The sequence below is a fragment of the Dendrobates tinctorius genome, unplaced genomic scaffold (assembly GCF_039654945.1).
Source record: "Dendrobates tinctorius isolate UK_male_01 unplaced genomic scaffold, ASM3965494v1 ptg000019l, whole genome shotgun sequence".
NCBI lineage: Eukaryota > Metazoa > Chordata > Amphibia > Anura > Dendrobatidae > Dendrobates > Dendrobates tinctorius.
This window is the reverse complement of record NW_027361687.1, coordinates 24,451,790-24,474,738: the sequence shown is the minus strand read 5'-3', so window position 1 is coordinate 24,474,738 and position 22,949 is coordinate 24,451,790. Positions and strand designations below refer to the sequence as shown.

At 42.4% G+C, this 22,949-nt stretch overlaps 1 protein-coding gene across 2 annotated transcripts in view; it reads right to left on the bottom strand.

Annotated features, from left to right (window-relative positions):
• The window catches only part of LOC141082787 (prolactin-releasing peptide receptor-like), a 53,712-nt gene extending 33,802 nt beyond the window's left edge, over window positions 1–19,910 (bottom strand). For both annotated transcript variants that reach the window (XM_073566715.1, XM_073566714.1), the window contains exon 1: window positions 19,681–19,910. The gene's annotated coding sequence lies outside the window, so the exon portion shown is untranslated. The remainder of the gene's footprint in view (window positions 1–19,680) is intronic.
• Between the last annotated feature and the right edge of the window lie 3,039 nt (window positions 19,911–22,949).

The window sequence follows — 22,949 nt, the reverse complement described above, 5'->3', positions numbered from 1 at the left end:
ATGTTCTTGATTGTAGACAAAGGAAAATCAGATCCAGTATGTAGGGCTACTTGAGGCAAAACCGGGACATATAAGATGATATCATAGATGGACCATCCTGTTCGGCAAGCAACTCCTCCAAGTCACGAATTGCCTCCCTTTCAGTGTTGCTCAGGGACCCAGGAGCATACCGTGCGGTATGAAGTTTTTTCAGAATTAATTTCCTTGAAAATAATTGAAGGTCTTTCAGGGCTGTAAAGTAATTAAAAGAATTAGTGGGTGAAAATGTTAGACCCTTCCCCAGAACCTCCAATTGTACATCAGTTAATACATAATCTGAAAGGTTTAATACCTGTAAATCCCCCTGAGGACCACCCTTGGGGACTCCCGATCCCCCAGCTCTGGTTTTTGTGAACTGGCGTGTCTCGACCCTCTTGGAAGCAGCCACCTTCGGGCCAAAGTTCGACCCAATACCTCTCTGTCCCTGATCATCATCCTGAGTTGATATATTAGAACGAAGTGAGGTCGATCTTGACCGTGAATATGATGCATTTCTATTTCTAGGGCGGGATCGCCCACTCATATCCCGCCATCTATACACCCTAGAGAGTTGTTTGTCTTGAACATCTCTTTTGAATTTTTTTGCCTTATTTACTTGGATGTCCAGAGCCCATTTTTGTAGATCCGAATCAATCTGATCATTCAATTTTTTAAGGGCATCACTGGACATCTCTTTATGTAGAATAGATTGCAATTCGTCAATTTCTGTTTCAATAACAGCAAGGGAATCATGATCCATCTGCTTTAAGAGGGTCAGAAAACCTTTTGAACAGTTATTGGTCAATTCTTCCCATTTGTTCTTAAAAGTCTCATCCAAAATCGGAAAAGATGGGAAAACTTGAATTCTAAGTCCCCTCGGTATCAACTCTTTCTGAATGTATTGATCTAAAAATTCATGGTTCCACCATGTCTTGGTGCGCTTTCTCAACAGTTCCTTAAATCGAACAATAACTTCCTGCACATCCTTGTTAGAAGTCCCGCATTCCCCGTCCACATCATTCTGAAACACATCATGAAGTTGTGCTCGCCACGTAAGGTCGCGTGAGCGAAAATCCATAATATAAGTCGGACCAGCTGTGAAAAACACAGAAACAGTTACTAACAACAAAAGTCCCATAAATGAGGGATATGAAGGAGACAAGGGACAACCCAGCTCCAACACCCTAAAGCAAGCTCAATAACATTTAATACTTAGGAGAAAGAACGTGAGAGCACGCCATAAATTCCATATAGAAAAAATATAAATTTTTTTATTATTATTATTAAATAGTTTACAAAAGATGGATAAAACAAGATGTGCTCATAAACAATATGGACCATAAATCCCATGTACCGACCAAATCCCCTCCAGATGGAAAACCAGGTGAGAATATACTGACGGCCTCAGATCATGTCCAGGAACTAAAAATCGCCCCAGCAAATGTGGAATCCACAAATCACAATAGCGGTAACTGGTATTACCCGTATCAATACACGCTAACAGCAGAAATCAAAGTGCTGGTGGACATGATAGATGACCATCAGAAAAAAGCCACCCCAGCTGATGTAAAATAAGTAGTCATGGAGGTAGAGGCTAGTAATACAAATGCCAAAAATACACTGCCAATGGTATCAAAGAGCGCTGGTAGTGGTACAAATTCAAATAAATAACAACTCACCAGGGAGGGGAAAAGGGGGGGGGTCCAGTAGTGGGGCCTCCGACGCGCGTTTCGCGACGTCCCCCGCCGCTTTATCAAGGAGGAGAGTGAATAGAGAGATCCCAGTAGGGCCTTCAAATAGCCCCTGACCCCGGTCACATGACCGGCGTCAGCCAATCAAAATGGCCTAAGCGGCGCATGCGCCGTAGTGTCCGCAGGTCCTATGCTGCAGCCCGGCGTCCACACACTGCGCATGCGTCGGTACCCGAGGCATAGCGCACTGTGTAAAGGGACGCCGACCGCAGCATGGAGCAGCACACAGCACGGCGATGCGCACAGCCATATAACGATTGAACTAGGACACAGTGTATGTAATCCCTGATCCAAGATTCCCTAGCAAGGGGCCAGGATGACATAAGAATAAGCCCCATAATAACAGGAGCAGCGATGCTGTATGAAAGTCCTAAAAAGTACTATAAACAATGATCCACAAATAACCCCCCCATCCAATAATATGTATATAGTATCGTACATTATATTAATTATAAGGAGTGAGCAGAAGATCATTAATGCATAAAGAATGAAATACAACAATATACAGCAAAAAATTCCAATAAACAGCAATTTCGATGTTATTCAACCCCTGGATGGATGTTCTTGATTGTAGACAAAGGAAAATCAGATCCAGTATGTAGGGCTACTTGAGGCAAAACCGGGACATATAAGATGATACTGAAAATAACAAAACACATATCTCAGAATTAAAAACAATAAGATTAGAAAGACGATGGATTAAAAACAACCACTAAGGGAAAACATAGGAAATATAGAGTCCTGCGGGACTTAACAAAGACTGGGGAGACCATGTTACAATTCATTTTAGTTGGGTCAAAGAAGAAAGGGTAATCTCACATAAAGTGAGATGTTGTGAATGAACAGGGGTCAAAAAAGGGGGGAAAGGACAACCACAGAATTTTATTTGGCAAAATGGAGTGTCACAAAAATGGAATAAAACTCAAGGACTCATTCAGTCCCCTAGGTCTCATAGTGTCCAATCGGACAATCCACTTAACCTCCATTTGCCCAAGGATCTTTCTATGGTCCCCACCCCTTATGCCCATATGCAGAGCATCAATCCCCCTGATCTTTAATAGACTTGCCTCACAGTTATGATGAGCCCGGAAGTGTCTGGGGATAGTTTTCAATTCAGTGGAATCAGACACCGCCCTGGCTGCGCCAATGTCCCGCACGTGTTCACGTGTCCGCACCCTCAGCTCCCTCGTGGTGAGGCCCACATAAATTTTAGGGCACGGACAAGTTGCATAGTAGACAACGTTAGACGTCCCACATGATATCCGTTGTCTAATTGTGAACTCCCTATTACCATCAGAGGAGCTGAAGGTGGAACAGCGTAGGACATTAGCGCAAGCCAGGCAGTGTCCACACTGAAAAGATCCCCAGACCGGGCCACTAGTTCCAAAGAAATTTCTGGGAGTTGGTACATAGTGGCTCCGAACCAAGAGATCCCTTAGGTTCCTAGATCTACGTGGCGTCATGGAAGGGGAGTGTCCAAGGACGGTCCTCAGGGCTGGTTCTGTCTCCAAAATGGACCAATACTTTTGTAGAATGGTGCGCATATTGGACCATTCATGATTGTATGTTGATATAAAACGTATAGGTCCATCTTTATCTCGTCTGCCAGTCTTCATAGTAGATTGTAGGAGACCATTGCGCGGGGTACATCTTGCTCGATCATAACCCCTCTTAATGCACCTACGACTGTAGCCCCTTTTGAGAAAGCGATCCCTCATGTCTTGGGCTTGTTTTTCAAATCGATCATTGGTGGAGCAGATGCGTCGCATGCGGAGGAACTGTCCGACCGGGATGGCCCGCACAGTAGCCGGATCATGGGCCGAAGATGCATGCAATAAAGAATTGACAGAGGTGGGTTTCCTATATATTTTTATATATATGTGTAATATCTAAATTCGCCAGTTGGAGGCGGCGTATCCAGCTGCACGTGTTATTATTTAAATTCGCCCCACTGGAGGCGGTGTATCCAGGGTCCCGTGTGTCATATGGGTTCACCTTGCAGTACTCGCTGCGTCCAGACACACGTGACTGTGACAGATGTGTGGTGAGCACATTGAACCCCCAAGTGCTTCACAGAAGTTTATAACGCCTGGGCGTGAAAATAAAAAAAATCATATTTTTTTCCACAAACATGATCTTTTAGTCCCCATTTTTTTTATTTTCCCAAGGGTAACAGGAGAAATTGGACCCCAAAAGTTGTTGTACAACTTGTCCTGAGTACACTGATACCCCGTATGTGGGAGAAAACTACTGCATGGGCACACGTTTGGGCTCGGAAGGGAAGTAGTGACGTTTTGGAATGCAGACTTTGATGGAATGGTCTGTGGGTGTCATGTTGCCTTTGGAGAGCCCCTGATGTGCCTAAACTGTGGAAACCCCCCACAAGTGACCCCAGTTTGGAAACTAGACCCCCCAAGTAACTTATCTAGATGTGTGGTTAGCACTTTGAACCCCCAAGTGCTTCACAGAAGTTTATAACGTAGAGCCATAAAAATAAAAAATCATATTTTTTTCTACAAAAATGATATTTTTGCCCTCAATTTTTTATTTTTACAAAGGTAACAGGAGAAATTGTACATCAAAAGTTGTTGTGCAATTTGTCCTGAGTAGGCTGATACCTCATATGTGGGGGTAAACCACTGTTTGGGCGCATGGCAGAGCTTGGAAGGGAAGGAGCACCGTTTGACTTTTTGAACGCAGAATTGGCTGGAAATGAGATTAGACGCCATGTTGCGTATGGAGAGTCCCTGATGTGCCCAAACAGTGGAAACCCCCCATTTCTAACTCCAACCCTAACCCCAACACAGCCCTAATACTACTCTCAGCCCTAACCCTAGCCGTAGCTCTAACCCTAACCCTATCTCTAATGGGAAAATGGAAATAAACAAATTTTTTTAATTTTATTATTTTTCCCTAACTAAGGGGGTGATAACCGGGGGTTTGATTTACTATTTATGGAGGGTTTTTATGTTTGGCAGCTGCGCGTTATTGCACTTTTTGTTAGGCGGTCTGATAAAGTTTTTTTTTTTGCTTTTTTTGAAGGGGTTAACTAGTGGGACAGTTTTATAGGGTGGGTCGTTACGGACACGGCGATACTTAATATGTGTGCTTTTATTATTTTGTTTATTTACAAAAAAATAATTTATTAGGGAATATTTTTTTTAAAAAATGTATTTGCGAATTTTTTATAAATTATTTTTACACATGATTTTTTTTTGTTGTTTTGAGGAGCCCACGATGCCACTCTTCATAGGAGAATCAAATAGGAGAACTACTTGCAAGTGGCCACCTTAAATACCTTTTCTCATGATTTGATACACCTGGCTATGAAGTTCAAAGCTCAATGAGGTTACAAAACCAATTTAGTGCTTCAGGAAGTCAGTAAAAAGTAGTTTGGAGTGTTCAAATAAAAAAAAATGATAAGGGTGCCCATACTTTTGCACCGGTCAGATTTTGTTAAAATGCAGATTGCACATTTTCTGTTAGTACAATAAACCTCATTTGAATCCAGAAATATAACTGAGTCCATCAGTTATTAGATATATGAAACTGAAATAGCTGTTGCAGAAACCAAAATTGTTATAAAGAAAAAAGGTTAACATTAATAGGGGTGCCCAAACTTTAACATATGACTGTATATTTATAGGAATACAATGTTCATGACTAAGGTTTAAAGGAATAAATAGCTCATTAGTGGGTAACATTAGATGGTAATAGAGAGTTCTTTTATTGATCTAAGTGTAGCCAGGCCCGAGCAGTAGCCCAGATTGCCATGATTATAATCCACCTATGGCTCTATGTACGTTGTATATTGATGCCAGTATTGGAAGGTTACTCTGCTGATGAATAAATGGTATTTATATTTGTATAAGCGACATGAACAGTATTCGAGTACCAGTATAGGAGACTTTATTGATGCATAGATGTGTCCTTCATATTTCCTCTTGACTCAACATGGCCCAAAGGTATGGTGTGTGATGACCCACTTTTTTAAAAACAAAAAAACACACTGCTACAAGATGTCTATACTATGGACCAGATATATAAACATAATTTTGAGAACCTCTGCCATTAGACGTCTTTACTAGTGGTGAGCGAATGTGTTCGGAAATCGATCGCCAAACATAAAATCGGCACGAATATGGCATATTCGGATTTGTAATCGGAAACCCAAGCAAAATTTTGTAAAATCGGAATAAATCGGTAACTTTTGGTAAAACATACGTGAAAATCTTTGCATTACCATAAAAGTGTTTTCAGCACTTTAGCAACGGTAATGGTGGTGTATCATGATCGTTTGGCACGTGTTTGATGAGGGGAGCGGGGTTGCAGAGCTCAGAGGTGTAGGGTTCTTGTAAACAGTATTTTTTTTTGCACATTATGGCTAGCCAATCAGGGCGCAGGAAACACCCACAATGTCCTGACACAACGGCTTGTGTCATTGGCTGCTGAAATCACATATCCCTCTCAATATAAATAGCGGTCATCTTGTTTTAACGGCATTTTGACACTGTAACAGCGCAGAGAGGCTGCTCCTGACGCTGGCACTGTTAGGCTACTTTCACACATCAGTTTTTTGCCGTCAGGCAGGATCCGGCTTTTTTTAGAAAAAACGGATCCGGCATAAATTTTGGAGAACTGTAGAAACGGATCCGTTTTTTTGCTGGATCCGTCTCTGTTCCTGGCGGCTGGCCAATTGGATCTGAGCATGCGCAGACTTAAAAAAACCGGATCCGGTTGCTGGATCCGTCTTTTTCTGGATCCGGCGCATTCCGGCGCCCATAGACTTTCATTGTAGCAAAAAGCTGGAAGCGCCGGATCCGGCGCTTCCGGCTTTTTCGCCGGAGACAAAAAACGTTACAGTAGACGTTTTTTCAAGACGCCGGAATGAGACAAGTTGCCGGATCCGGCAAAAAACGGATGAAACGCAATGCCATCCGGCGCGATCCGGCGCTAATGCAAGTCAATGGGGAAAAAACGGATCCGGCATTGCATTTTGCCGGATCCGTTTTTTCCAAAAAAAGCCGGATCGCGCCTGAAGGCAAAAAACTGATGTGTGAAAGAGGCCTTAGCAGCAAGATTTTAGCTAGTTAGTTAGGCAGTTGTATATCAGTCAGAAAGTATAGCTAGATAATGTCCAGTGTGGCTGTAAAATTTACCTTCCAGCACTTTTTTTTTGGCCATTACTGAGATCCACAGACAAAGCCAGCAGGCACATGTCCTACAAGTGTGTTGTGCACTGCTTCTATTGTGCTCCATGCATGAGTATAGCGTTCTAAATAATATTTTTCACTAGCTGAATATGAAAAAGCCTGCCATATCTCACCTTGTCATTTAGTGCTGTGGTGATATGAACCTGTCTGCAGACCTAAAGCGCATTGAAAAAAATTCTACTTTTTCTGTTGCTAATGTGAAACAGCCTGCTGTATCCCAGATTTTAGCTACTTTGCTATGCGGCTGTATATCAGTCAGATAGTGTAGCTAGCTACTGTCCAGTGTGGCTGCTAAATTTACTTTCCAGCTGTTCTTTTATTGTCATTACTGAGGTCCACAGACAAAGCCAGCAGGGCACATGTCCTACAAGCGCACTGCTTCTATTATGCTCCATGCACGAGTATAGCGTTCTAAATAATATTTTTTCACTAGCTAAATGTGAAACAGCCTGCTGTATCCCACCTTGTCATTCAGTGCTGTGGTGATATGAAACTGTCTGCAGACCTAACGCACATTAAAAAAAATATAATTTTTCTGTTGCAAGACGTTATATAGCCTGCCATATTCAACTTTGTCATTTTGTTGGGTTGAAATTAAGCTGTCTGCAGATCTCATGCACATAACCAAAAATGTTTTTCTGTTGCTAAACGTCATACAGTAGGGGACATCTGACTTTCAAATTGGTTGTAGTATCTAGTGTGTTATAGAGGCCTCATCCAGAGGCCACAAAAAAAATTTGTCTGCTACTAACGTCATACAGTAGGGTACATCTGACTTCCAAATTGTTTGTAGCATCTAGTGTGTTATAGAGGCCTGATCCAGAAGCCACCAAAAAATTCTTCTGTTACTAACGTCATACAATAGGGGACATCTCACTTTCAAATTGTTTGTAGCATATCTTCTTTGTCATACAGGCCTCATCCACACTCAAACAATTCTTTCTTCTGTGACTAATGCGACTCAGCATGCCATTTTCACCTTGTAAATTACTGCTGCTGTTTGCAGAGCTGTTGCAGAGTTAAAAATGTAAGTTTTTGTTGCTAATACTGTGCTCCTACCACACTATCTGAGCAACATGACTGGGAAAAAGCAAGGCCATGGTGAAAGGGGAATTAGGCCTGGTGTTCAAGGTGTACGTGGGGTAGGTGGTAATGTTTGTGAAAGCACTAGTGATCCAACAACGTCAGGTCCTATGCAAAGACAAATAACAACTTCTGTTATTGTATGGTATACTCCACTACCTTTCTTTAGCAGACGCACAGCTGTACGCCTTGTTGATGAGGCCCAGAAAGAGCATGTGCTCGAGTGGATGGCAAGTGCAGTTTCAAGCAGCCTCTCCTCCTATTCTTCCAGCTCAACAGCACACCCAGTACAGTCCACAGGGATGGCACCCAAATTCACCTTGCTTCCCTTCACGTCACAATTCTCCAACTGTACAGCTGACTGTACGGAACCACAGAGGGGTGAGTCTGAAGAACTGTTCACAAATTTCTATGTCATTGTCATCAGAAGTGTGCTCAAAAGCTTCACAGAGTCAAGAGGAGGAAATCTGCACCAATGACCAACATTTTTTTAGCTTGGATCTGGGGCAGGACAAGTAAGGTCCGAGCAGCATCCTGACCCTTGCCATCAGACTTTAACCCCCGGGGGGAGGTGATCCTGATGAGCCTCAGATATCTGAGGCTCACACATACTGTACTGTGCTGTCAGGGTAGGAAGAGGAGGAGGGCGACTCCAAGAGTGAGGAATGTGATAACACAGAGGATAATCATGATGAGGTGTTAGATCCCAGTTGGTGTGAACATAAAGGCACACAGCTGAGTAGGTCATCTGAAGTGGAAGACAAGGAGGTTACATTGCGCAATACGTTGCAGCCACAACGAGCAATGCATCCTCAGCCACAACTGTGGCTGTGACCAGAAGCGTCTGTGAGTCTGAAGTTCACAGGGGTGGCAAGGGTTGCCTAGCCTGGGCCTTTTTGACACTGCAAAGGATGAGCAAGCTCGCGGAATCTGCCAACTTTGCAAATAAAAACTGACTAGAAGTAAAAAGTACAATAATTTGACTACTACATGCCGCCCCATCAATTGCATCTGCAGCTTCTACCTCCTCTCTTATCGTGCCAACTATCAGTTCTTTGACCGCAGAACTTCTGGTTCTTTACCCATTTCAGTTATGCTGAGCCCACCATCAGCTATAATTGAAGCGGACATTCCTACTGTTTTTGACCGATCTCAGAGAATGAGCACACAACTTTCTCAATCCACCATAACATCTCCACCTGCACCTCTCTCAAAGTCCAACAGTTTGTCTGGTTAACCGTACTCTGCCCTCTCTCAGCACTGCAACCAGCCCACGGTACCAAGTTGTGGTCACGTAGAAGATTGTTTTCCCCTACGCATGACAAAGCTAAGAGATTGAATTCACCATCTCCAATCTGTTGGCCACAGAAATGCTGCCTTTCCGCCAGGTAGAGACAGACGGTTTCCGAAAGCTGATGGCTATCGCCTTCCCCCAGTACCAATTGCCTAGTCGCCACTACTTTTCTAAGAAAGCTGTGCCTGTGCGACACCAGCTTGTCACAGACAACATCACCCATTCCTTGACTAAATTTATGCCTGCCAGGGTGCATTTCACCACAGACACTTGGACGAGTAAGTATGGCCAAGGGCGTTACATCTCGCAAACTGGGCACTGGGTGTACAGCTTTCCAGTCTGAGTTTGATCAATGGCTGTCTCTGATGAACCTGCATCCAGGGAAGACTGTGTCCGATAATGGTGTGAACCTGGTGGCAGCCCTAGGGTGAGGCAAGCTCACACGTGTGCCTTGCATGGCTCACATGCTCAACCTGGTAGTATAGCATTTTCTCTGCCACTATCCTGGCATGGGTGAGCTGCTACAGAAAACACGGAAGCTATGTGCTCATTTCTGCCATTTGCACCCCTCAGGTCATTGACTTGCATTGATACAGAGGTCTTTGTCCATGCCAGTAAACAGGTTGATATGTGATGTGTGTCACTGCACATGTTGCAGTGACTGTGGCAGCAGCAACGAGCCCTGATGCAGTATGTCATGTGATATACCATGGGCCAACGCAGTACAGACGTGGCGCTTATCACGTTTACAGAGTGGGCACATGTCATCAGCATCACTATTCCGGTCGTGTATATGCTGCAGCAGAATTTGAATAGCTTGCGGGAGGAGATGGTGGTCCCAGAAGAAGAGGAAGAAGCAGAGGAGGATGCAGAAGGGATAACATTGCCTCTAAGTTCCAGACTATCATCACACAGGTGGGTGCCAAGGGAGGGTGAATTACTGCGATCGAGGGGGGCTGGTAATAAAAGACAAGCAGTTAGTGAAGGTGCAAGATCCAAGGAACAAATGGAGGAGGAAGAGGTGATGTCAGGAGATGAAGAGGACAATCGTTCCCTCTCTGTTGTTCATGGTTGGAGCGAGGGGATGGAGGAAACAAGCATCAGTGTTACCCAGCCATCATCACAGCATGGGCTTGGACCTCATGGTAGAGCCTGACATATGACTGCCTTCTTGCTGCACTATCTGCCACATGATCCCTGTGTATATATGATTAGAAATTTCGCTGACTACTGAGTTGCCACTCTGTTAGATCCACGTTAAAAAAACAAATTTTGCCAGATGCTTCCCACACTGGAAAGGGACCTGCGAATGCTGGAGTATTGAAACACGCTTTTATGCAACCTTAAGAGAGCTTTTCCCCAAGACAGCAATGAAGCACACAGTTTGCATTGCAGCTCTAGACTTCCAAAATCTGGCACGTCAAATCGTCAATGCCAAAACATTAGCAGCACTGGTGGAAGTGAAAGGAGCAATTTCTGTGAGTCCTTTGACACTTTTTTAGACCAGCTCGTGCACCAGCACAACAGAGTCCAAGTCATACACGTGGTGAACGAATGGAGAAGATTGTGCAGGAGTATCTAGAAATGAATATAAATACCATTAGGGAGGGTTTGGAACCTTTAACATTTTGGTCTTCCAGTGGCCTGAGCTCGCCTCATACACCTTGGAGTTTTTATCGTGCCCAGCAGCCAGCGTTCTCTCAGAATGTGCCATCAGCGCTGCTGGTGGTATCCTGATGGTTAAGCGCAGCCAGCTATCCCCTGAAAGTGTAGACCGCCTAACTTTCATCAAAATGAACAAATCATGGCTCTCCAAGGACTTTTGCACCCCAATTGCAGACTGTACAGAATAGGCGATATTGCATTTTTTAGTATGCTGCATTTATTTCATGCAACTTCACTTTGTGATATCTTTAGTGTAGCTTCTGTGCCTGCTGTTGCTGTTGCTGATGTTAACACAAATTTGTGGATATGTGAACAGTCATGGTTGGTCTACATTTGCTGTGTTGGCTGTAGTGGAAGATGTGTGGGTCCCAATTATACTATTTCTACTCTTGTGAAATTTATGCCACTTCGGTGGTGTCAGGTGTTCATTTGTTTAAATGTGAACCCTCATGGTTGACTGTCCAACTGCTTGATTGGGCATAGTGGAAGACCTGTTGGTCCATATTATACTGTGTTGAAATTGATGCAACTTTGGTGGTGTCTGCCACTAATTTTTGGAAATGATGAGAGGGGGGTAGGGAGCTTGCAACGTAGCAAATAATTCCAAATGAAGATGAGTTCCATGCATAACAGGTGAGTGCCATTCTGCTGGTAAGCACAACCACAATGAAGAAAAAAGGTTCTTTTATTATTTTAATCATGGATTGACATGCCGAATAAAGGTTTTTGATTTTATTTCATGGGTTGGTGTGCCGGAGAAAATCCCTCCTTTTCTTAATGTTTGGAAATCTGAACACTCCTGTTTGGGTGTCCATCTGCTGGATTTGGCGTAGTGCAAGACCTGTCGATCACTAATATACTATTTCTACTGTGGTGAAATTGATGCCACTTTGGTGGTGTCTGCCAATAACTTTTGGAAATCTGAACACTCCTGGTTGGGTGTCCATCTCCTGGATTTGGCGTAATGCAAGACCTGTCGATCACTAATATACTATTTCTACTGTGGTGAAATTGATGACACTTTGGTGGTGTCTGCCAATAATTTTTGGAAATGTGAACACTCCTGGTTGGGTGTTCATCTGCTGGGTTGGGTGTAGCTGAAGACCTGTCAGTCCCTATCACACTATTTATACTGTTGTGAAATTGATGCCACTTTGGTGGTGTCTTCCTTGGAGTCAAATACCCATGTTACTATCCTTAGATTTTTCTGACAATAGTAGCCTACAAAATGTATGATATTTGTGCCACCTGAGTGTGGCTAAGCATGAAAGCAGGTTGAGCTGTTGCATGTGGTTTCAGGACTCCAGCACAGCAGGCCTGCACTGATCCCTCACCCACCTTGTCTTACTATGATGTTAAATTAAAATATGTAAATGTTGGCCAAGACCTCAATACCTCATGCCTGGCTGATTGCTGCAGTGCCATATTACAATTTGCACTATGTGTGAACTGAGGCCACTTTCTTGGTGTCTCCCCATAATGTGATGTATTTTGGCAGCTTTTGGGGCCATTAGAAGGTGTTGTGCATGTGTTTGTTTTTGCCTTCCATTGCCTTAAATGGTGTTCGCTTATGTTCGGTGAATATTCGACGAATAACTCAGCGAATATTGCAAATTCAGCGATCATAATCTGAACCGACCATTGAAATATTCACTCATCTCTAGTCTTTACTACATGGATCTATTTGGATCATTCAGTGGTTCTGATATGACCTTCAGCCTGTCAAGGCTTTTGTTAGCATGCCACAATATTGTTTACAATTTATATGATGAGAAACTGCCTGAACACGGGCAGCATTATTCCAAGCCTCTATAATTTCAGCCAATTATGGTTTACTCTGAACTGTGGTGGCATTTGAGAGAATATGTGCCTTGAAAAGTCTGGTGGGAATTTTATTTAGGCTGAGGGCAGACATACTTTTTTGCCCTGCGGATTTTTCCGCGCAGAATTGAAGAAATCCGCAGGTCAAATGACCTGCATTTTTCCTGCGGATTTCTTCCTGTTTTCTTACGGTTTTTGTGTGGTTTTCCCCCTGCGGATTTGGAGAATGGAGCAGGTGGAAAACCGCACAAAAGAAGTGACATGCTGCATATTTTGAACCACAAGAAAACCGCGTGGAAAAATCTGCAGCGTCTGCTCAGCGTTTTTTTTGCAACGTTTCTGTGAAGAAAAATCTGCTGCGGATCCGCTGGATATCTGCATCGTGTGCACATGGCCTTAGAGATCTGACAAGTCCGATTTGTTCCCCAGACAGCTTCTTCCTGCATCGCTCCAGGTGATTGACAGGTCTCTCCCTATTTACACACATGGATTGAGAGTTGCGACTAGTCTGCTCTCTCGCTATATTCCCCGGTCAGTATTTCTAACTGTTTTCTTTGCTGTGTGTCATAGTAAAACATTCCCAGCTGCAATCACACAACCAGGCTCAGATTCAAGTTTCTCAATCATTAGAATCTTGATGATTTAAAAAAAATTGGGATTTTTTTTAGAAAATAATAACATAATTCTACAAATGCGTAAAGTTCTTTTTTGAATGTTTGGTCCAGAGAATGGACACCTGGGATCAGAAGGGAAAGATTAGCTGTTTTAGGGTAGACTGGGTCATGCATTGTGGTTGTACATTTACCCCTTCCCTGTATACCTTCACATCCCTTGAATAAACTGGATAGACATTTGTCTTTTTTTCAACAGTAGAACTATGTAATCTTGTAACAGTTTCCCTTTCACAAGATTCAGCAAGAGATAAAGGTGGACACATCTGGACAGAGTACACAAATGGTCTGGAGGGTTATTTTACTAATGTGCACACAGTAGTATTGTTACGAGTGTGTCAGGCCAACCTGGGAGATCTGATAGAAGATCACTGTGTATTGTGAATCGCAGATTTTCCATTTAGCCTGGGTGTTTGGATCCCATATTACTGTAAATAAATTTGCTTTCCTTTGGTGATGAAGAGGTTAACAACCCTTTATATGATGGTCAGAAACATGCAGCTCCATTTCAGCTGTTTCTGATCCGGTCGCTAACTCCTCCTTTAAAACTTGGCCAGACCCTCTTTGTCTTGCCAGTGAAATCTCTGTTTTATTTTTAGGACATGCTGTGCTGAATAGGCGTTTGCTGTTGCTTTGGGGAGTCTTCCTGTGCTTTTTGCTTAAGCAAAAGTGCCCCTGTCAGCAGGATTGTGCACAGTAACCTACAGACAGTGTCAGGCCGGCACCATTATACTGATTACAATGGTACATTGGTTGATGAAATCCGTCTTGTGGTTGTTGTTTAATCTGTATTGCTATGCTCGTTCTCTGGGGCGGCCTGTGTGGAGGGGAATCTTCATGTGCTGCTCTGATTAGGTATTCATATGTATAGGCTTCTGACAGGTCACGTATCCCTCACTGACCTGCCCTCTATTTTATGTGCTGCATAGAATTATGGTTTTAAAGAAAAAAATTCACCTTCATCAGGTAGGCGACACCCGCGTTGTAGCATGGTGCGGTGGATAATATGGCTGTTTTCATGCTATTTAGAAATCTAATTTTGTTGTAAAAAAATATATATATTAATCAAAATGGCATCGGCGCCAGCGCAGTAGCATCTATTGCGTTCTGATAGATGCTACTGTGCACGCGCCGCCACAGGCGCCATTTTGCTAGAGAAAAAAAATTTGGCTCCATCAAGATGGCGCCAGCGGCACCTACGCAGTAGCATCTATCGGAATGATGCTACTGTGCAGGTGCCATCTTGATGGAGCCTAATTTTTTTTCTCTACTAAAATGGCGCCTGTGCAGTAGCATCTATCGCATTCCGATAGTTGCTACTGCACAGACACTACTGGCACCATCTTGATGGAGCCTCATTTTTTTTCTCAAGCAAAATGGTGCTGGCACCTGTGTAGTGGCATATGTCAGAATGCGATAGATGGTACTGCGCATTCACAGCTGCCAGCATCATTTTGATTAAGATTATTTTTTCAACAAAACTATATTTCTGAATAACATGGAAACGGCCATATTATCCACCTTATCATGCTACAGCACAGGCACCGCCACCAGCGCCTGCCTAATGAATGTGAATTTTTTTCTCAAACCATAATTCTATGCAGTATGTTAAATAAGGGGCAGGTCACTGTGAGAGATCATTGACCTGTCATAAGCCATACAGATGCATATACAGTCATATGTTAAAGTTTGGGCTCCCCTATTAATGTTAACCTTTTTTCTTTATAACAATTTTGGTTTTTGCAACAGCTATTTCAGTTTCATATATCTAATAACTGATGGACTCAGTTATATTTCTGGATTCAAATGAGATTTATTGTACTATCAGAAAATGTGCAATCTGCATTTAAACAAAATTTGACAGGTGCAAAAGTATGGGCACCTTAACATAAAAGTGACAATAATATTTCGTAGATCCTCCTTTTGCAAAAATAAATCCTGGATCCTGGATGAAGGTATTTGTGACCATTCCTGTTTACAAAACAATTCCAGTTCAGTTAAGTTTGATGGTCGCCGAGCATGGACAGCCCGCTTCAAATCATCCCACAGATGTTCAATGATATTCAGGTCTGGGGACTGGGATGGCCATTTCAGAACATTGTACTTGTTCCTCTGCATGAAGGCCTGAGTAGATTTGGAGCGGTGTTTTGGATCATTGTCTTGCTGAAATATCCATCCCCTGCATAACTTCAACTTCTTCACTGATTCTTGCACATTATTGTCAAGAATCTGCTGATACTGAGTTGAATCCATGCGACCCTCAACTTTAACAAGACTCCCGGTGCCGGCATTGGCCACACAGCCACAAAGCATGATGGAACCTCCACCAAATTTTACTGTGGGTAGCAAGTGTTTTTCTTGGAATGCTGTGTTTTTTAGCCTCCATGCATAACGCCTTTTTGTGTGACCAAACAACTCAATCTTTGTTTCATCAGTCCACAGGACCTTCTTCCAAAATGTAACTGGCTTGTCCAAATGTGCTTTTGCATACCTCAGGCGACTCTGTTTGTGGCGTGCTTGCAGAAACGGCTTCTTTCGCATCACTCTCCCATACAGCTTCTCCTTGGGCAAAGTGCGCTGTATTGTTGACCGATGCACAGTGACAACATCTGTAGCAAGATGATGCTGCAGGTCTTTGGAGGTGGTCTGTGGATTGTCCTTGACTGTTCTCACCATTCTTCTCTGCCTTTCTGATATTTTTCTTGGCTTGCCACTTCTGGGCGTAACAAGAACTGTACCTGTGTTCTTCCATTTCCTTACTATGTTCCTCACAGTGGAAACTGACAGGTTAAATCTCTGAGACAACTTTTTGTATCCTTCCTCTGAAAAGCTATTTTGAATAATCTTTGTTTTCAGATCATTTGAGAGTTGTTTTGAGGAGCCCATGATGCCACTCTTCATAGGAGAATCAAATAGGAGAACTACTTGCAAGTGGCCACCTTAAATACCTTTTCTCATGATTTGATACACCTGGCTATGAAGTTCAAAGCTCAATGAGGTTACAAAACCAATTTAGTGCTTCAGGAAGTCAGTAAAAAGTATTTAGGAGTGTTCAAATCAAGAAAATGATAAGGGTGCCCATACATTTGCCCGGTCAAATTTTGTTTAAATGCAGTTTGCACATTTTCTGTTAGTACAATAAACCTCATTTGAATCCAGAAATATAACTGAGTCCATCAGTTATTAGATATATGAAACTGAAATAGCTGTTGCAAAAAACAAAATTGTTATAAAGAAAAAAGGTTAACATTAATAGGGGTGCCCAAACTTTAACATATGACTGTATAAGCAGAGCATCACATAAAAATCACCCCCACCATCCACAGGCCGTTCTGGAGCACCAAAATCTCATTAACGGAAAACTGCAAATAAAGATTAAACAACAACCACAAGACGGATTTCATCAACCCATATATCATTTTAAACAGTATAACGGTGCCGACCTGACAGTGTCAGTAGCTTACTCATCACACTCCTGCTGACAGGTTCACTTAAGTGTTTTGAAGAGAAGTTGTTGTAGAGGTGTTCTGTAGTAAGTGTGTGTTTATCTCCTGGTCCCTGTTCCCGTTTATTTATTTCCTCCCTGTCCTTATCCTCCTATTGTTGGTTAGTGCTTTTGCATGACAGGGTTTCTGTTATCACTGTTTTGTCTTGATCACATTACATTTTTGTCCCCATGTCAAAGGTGTGGGCGAGGTGACAGACCACAGATTAACAGCAACATAGTGAAGCCAGAGACTCGGGTTTCTCTACCATCAATATTACCCCCGGGATAGCTAGAGTCCCAGTTCTAGGGACAGTTTGAGGCCCTCCCCTCTACTGTCACAATAGTATACAGATGAAAGGTCTGGGAAGTTGTTTTACTAACGTGCACACAGTAGTATATAGGTGCAAGGTCTGGAGAGTTATTTCACCAACATGCACATAGTAGTACAAAGTCGAGAGAGTTATTTTGCTAGTGTGTACATAGTAGTATACAGTAGCCAGTATTCAAGGGCTGCACGACCAGCTCTACCCTCGCCTACTGTATCCTCACCCATCCCGTTGTAGATTGTGAGCCCTCGCGGGCAGGGTCCTCTCTCCTCCTGTACCAGTCGTGACTTGTATTGTTTAAGATTACTGTACTTGTATGTATTATGTATACCCCTCCTCACATGTAAAGCGCCATGGAATAAATGGCACTATAATTATTAATAATTATTAAGAATAATAATGTAGCGAGATCGCTAGCACAAAATCGGTGACGCTTTACCGACATCGCTAGCGATCTTGCTATGTGAGAAGGGGGCTTTACTCATGTTTTACTTAATAATATTTATATACGGTATATACAGGGTGATTACCTTACTGATATGGGGTAAGCAGAGCTTTCGGATCTTGGAAGCAGCTTTTTGATTAGCAGTGTATACCGCCTCTCTGGGGAATACTGTCTTACTTCCATTATTTCCCCACTACTTAGAGTAAGGGTTGGGAGGTGTGAATAATAATAATAATAATCTTAAACCACATCCAGTGACTTCAGAAAAGACTGATATACTATTTACATCTCCTCGATCTGCGGATCACATATACAACATTCCAATGAGGACTCTTAAGGGATGAATCCCTTTCAAGTTCGGATTACATGTTATAAGTCACAATCATTTATTTTCTCTAAAGGAAAGGTCAATTAATCATCAACGTAACCCTGCAATTAACACTCCGAGCTAACACACATTTACATAAGAACTCCAGGCTGCATCATTATTATCAATCTAGGAGATTATCACTGTAGATTTCTATACTTTATTATGCCAATTATTAAGCACATTGTCAATGATTGCATCAGCAATTCTGAAAAGAAATCACGTAAAGACCTTTCCATATTGACTCATTCAAGTTTCCCTAGAATTTCCATTATTGCTCTTGTAGTACTTACTTGGGCTTCCTCAAGGGAAGACGTTGCCATGTCTGTTACTAATCCATTCACATCTATTGCAGGTTGTGTAGCTCTTTAGCCTAAGGCGAAATCTACAGCCTTGTGGATAATCGGTCAATAGAAATCTTCCCTGTGGCATTTTATCTGTCACATTCCGCCTGATGGTGATAAAGTAAATGGCCATACATCCGCAATCTGATTAAGCCCTGTGTCATTTACAGAGCTACGAGACCCTGTATTATTAGTGACAGACTGGAGATGGTATATAGACGGAAACACATGAGAAACATGTAATTGAGATATATCATATATATGTGAGGTTGATATGTGATACATATTAGAGTGATAAACAGATAAAGAGACAGATAAGGACTGTAAAACCTAAAAATATTAATCTATATCAATAAGTAAGAGGGAAGGGGAAGAGATAACTATAGATGACAGATAAAAATGAGTATACAGGTCAGCAGGAAGGATGGATATAATATAGAAAAAGGTGGGCAGGACTCCAAATAAATGGTGCAAAAAGTGGTGGTATTGACCAATCTCAGATACAAAAGAAAAAGACAAAAGCAGCTCCATCATAGTACGGTGGGTGCCAAGACCCACAGATATTTACCAACCCTTCAATACAGTCCAAAAAATAATGGAGGCAGCACACCAATAAAAGATGAAAAATATGTGTTAATAGCCCATGTGGAAACATTTCGGTTCAAAAGTGTTAACCTTTAAAAAAAAAACGAAAAAGGTTCACACTTTTGAACTGAAATGTCACCACATGGGATATTAAATAACACATATTTTTCATCTTTTATTGGTTTGCTGCCTCCATTCTTTTTTGGACGGTATAGAGCATAGATGATAGATAATAGATAGATATGGGATAGATACCGTAGATATGAGATACATACTGTAATAGGTAGATAATAGATAATTATTAGATATATGATATATAGATAATGGATAGATAATAGATAGATAATGGATAGATAGATAGATAGATAACAGATAAAAGATAATAGATAGATGAGGGATAGATATAGATAGACTGATAATAGAAGATAGATATAGATGATACATAGATAATAGATAGATAATAGAAGATAGATATAGATAGATGATAGATATAGATAGATAACACATATGACTTTCCATCCAATATCTATAAAAGATGAGACCATTGTAAAGTAAGCCTACCCCTGAGTCTTCCCCCATACAGCACACAGACCTGTTGCTCCATACTTACACAGTGGAGAGGATCCAATCTTCTATAACGTTCTCTGTGCTGGATCCGATCTGCAGACTCCAGTAGACTCAGGTAGTAAATGTGCAGCTGATCAGACAGATCAGGGTCTTGCTGTGACCCCCAGTCAGTGATTCTGGAGCTCCGCTTCCTACAAGGACCTGTCACTGGAGATCTGTAGATGGAAAGAACAGCCACAGGTTCTCCTCTTCCAGAACAATCACTTTGCTGTGAGACTTGTCTGTCAATTCCTGGCTGCATATAGTGCGATCAGGGAATAGCCCAGCCCTGTGCCAGTGATGTATGTGCAGAAAGCAGTAAGACCCCAGCACAGCCCCCTCTGCACACACTGGGAGTACAAGGAGCTGTCCACTGCCCAGGTGCTGAACTCATTCTTCTTATCCTTCCACAAACATTTTATTAGGCTATGTGCACATGTAGTTTTTTGGGTGTGCGGATTTTGGAGAGAAAAGTCCTGCGGTTTATCTGCGGTTTTGCCTGCGGTTTTACACCTAATAATGGATGAGGTGTAAAACTGCAGCGTTTCGGCACCAAACAATTGACATGCTGCGGATTGTAAACCGCGGAAAAATCCGCAGCATGTGCACTGCGTTTTTTTTTCCATTGAAAATAAAGGTACTGTACAACGCAGCAAAATCTGCTGCGTTTCTGCAAAGCCAAAACCGCTGTGGGAACACAGCAGATTTCATTACGTGTGCACATACCCTGAGAGTAACTTTTATTTTTCTTAATTTTTTTAAACTAGTAATGTGATTTGAATACATTTTATCAATAGTGTTGATCGCCTATTTTACTACCTTTTTTATGAAGAAAGTGTGTTACAAAGTGCATGGATCCGTACTGAATACCTGGAGTACAGATGGCCCAACTATGAGTATGTGGGCAACAGAGTCTCTATACTGTGTGCGCAGTCACTTTGTATATAGCAAATATCAAAAGACTGACTATCACTTCCAAACAGAATATTGGTCTGAATAGGTGCTTACTAAGAGTAGCCATCTCCATACATAACTAAGGCTAGTTTCTCACTAGCATTCTCGGGTGCAGCGCAGGGCCGCTGCTTAGCTCCGCCCCCGGCCACGCCCCCTCCAGTCAGCTCCTCCTAGGATCGCATGACGCTGCATGCGATCAGCGTACCGTATATTTAGCAATGGGTACACTGACTGTGCGCTGGTCATGCGCTGGTCTGATTTTGCTGGCACTGCATCCTTTTGCTGCTGCGCCCAGTGCACAAAAATGCAACACAGCACGTTTTTGTGCTCTGGGAGCAGTGCCAAAAGGATGCAGCGCCAACAAAATCAGACCAGCGCACGACCAGCGCACGGTCAGCATACCCATTGCTAAATATACAGTACGCTGATCGCATGCAGCGTCATGCGATCCTAGGAGGAGCTGACCGGAGGGGGCGTGGCCAGGGTGGAGCTAAGCGGCGGCCCTGTGCTGCGCCCGAGAACGCTAGTGTGAAACTAGCCTAACAAATAAAGTAGCACTCTGTAGCGCTTTAACAGGTAAACTTGAAATATATGACATTTTAATTGCATTACTGCTGCAGTAAATAGGTTCCCAGCAAAAGAATAACCCCTTGCCGCTGCTGCTGGGCATTAGTGATGGGCGAGCACTAAAATGCTCGGGTGCTCGTTGCTCAGGTTGAACAAATTGGAATGCTCGGGTTATCGACCAGAACAACGAGCCCGATGTAAGTTCATGGGAAAACCGAGCATTTTTGCCCCCCCGTGGGTCCTTTTAGGGTCTAAAAACATCTGAAATCGGAACAGTGCTCAAATGACATGGGGAGATCATGGGGATCACCCCTGGAAGCATTTCTGACCCAGGTCACTGCTGTGAACAATGTTGTCAGTGTCTTACACCACTTTTACAGACTCACAATAAGACATACAAAAACTAAATCAAAATGGATTTTCCTGGGAAATATGTCAAGGAACATCCTTTCCAGGGTAATGATTTGCATGTAAGGCAAAATAAATAACCCAAAACAAAAATGTTCCTCCATCACTTGGGCTATGTTCACAAGTAGCGTTTTTGATGCGTTTTTCAACTTTAACATTGCTTTCAACCAAGAGAAATGCATTCACTGGGAAATGTCATTTTAACATTTTACAACCTTATCTGGCCATGTGGTGTGTGACACATCATCAGATACATCCTGGTTCATTTATGAAAGAGAAACTGTGAAAGTCACAAAGCCTATTTTTAGAGGGCCAGCAGTCAGCCCTCACTATTCTTAGAGAGCCATCAGCCGGCTATGATTTGTTGTTCCCATTATTAACCCCTTCACTGCCAAGGGTCGTTTGCATGTTAACTCCAGGGCCAATTTTTACAATTCTGACCATTGTCCCTTTATGAGGTAATAACTCTGGAACGCTTCAATGGATCTAGGTGATTTTGACATTGTTTTCTCGTGACATATTGTACTTCACTTTAGTGATAACATTTCTTTGCTATAACTTGCGTTTATTTATGAAAAAAACGGAAATATGGTGAAAATTTAGAACATTTTGCGATTTTCATACTTTGAATTTTTATGCCCTTAAGCCAGAGAGTTACATGACACAAAATAGTTAATAAATAACATTTCCCACATGTCTAGTTTACATCAGCACAATTTTGGAAACAAAATTTTTTTTTGTTAGGAAGTTATAAGGGTTAAAAGTTGACCAGCTATTTCTTATTTTTACAACAAAATTTACAAAACCATTTTTTTAGGGACCACCTCACATTTGAAGTCACTTTGAGGGGTCTATATGGCAGAAAATACCCAAAAGTGACACCATTCTAAAAACTGCATCCTTCAAGCTACTCAAAACTACATTCAAGAAGATTATTAACCATTCTGGCGCTTCACAGGAGCAAAAGCAACATGGAAGGAAAAAATTAACATTTAACTTTTTAGTCACAAAAATGATCTGTTAGCAACAATTTTTTAATTTTCCCAAGGGTAACAGGAGAAATTGGACCACAAAAGTTGTTTTCCAATTTGTCCTGATTATGCTGATACCCTATATGTGGGGGGGACCACTGTTTAGGCGCACGGCAGGGCTCGGAAGGGAAGCAGCGCTGTTTAACTTTTTCATCCTAAAATTGTCTGGAATAGAGATTGGACGCCATGATGCGTTTGACGAGCCCCCAATGTGCCCAAAGAGTGGAAACCCCCCACAAGTGACCCCATTTTGGAAACTAGACCCCCTAAGGAACTTATCTCGATGTTTGGAGAGCACCTTGAACCCCCTAGG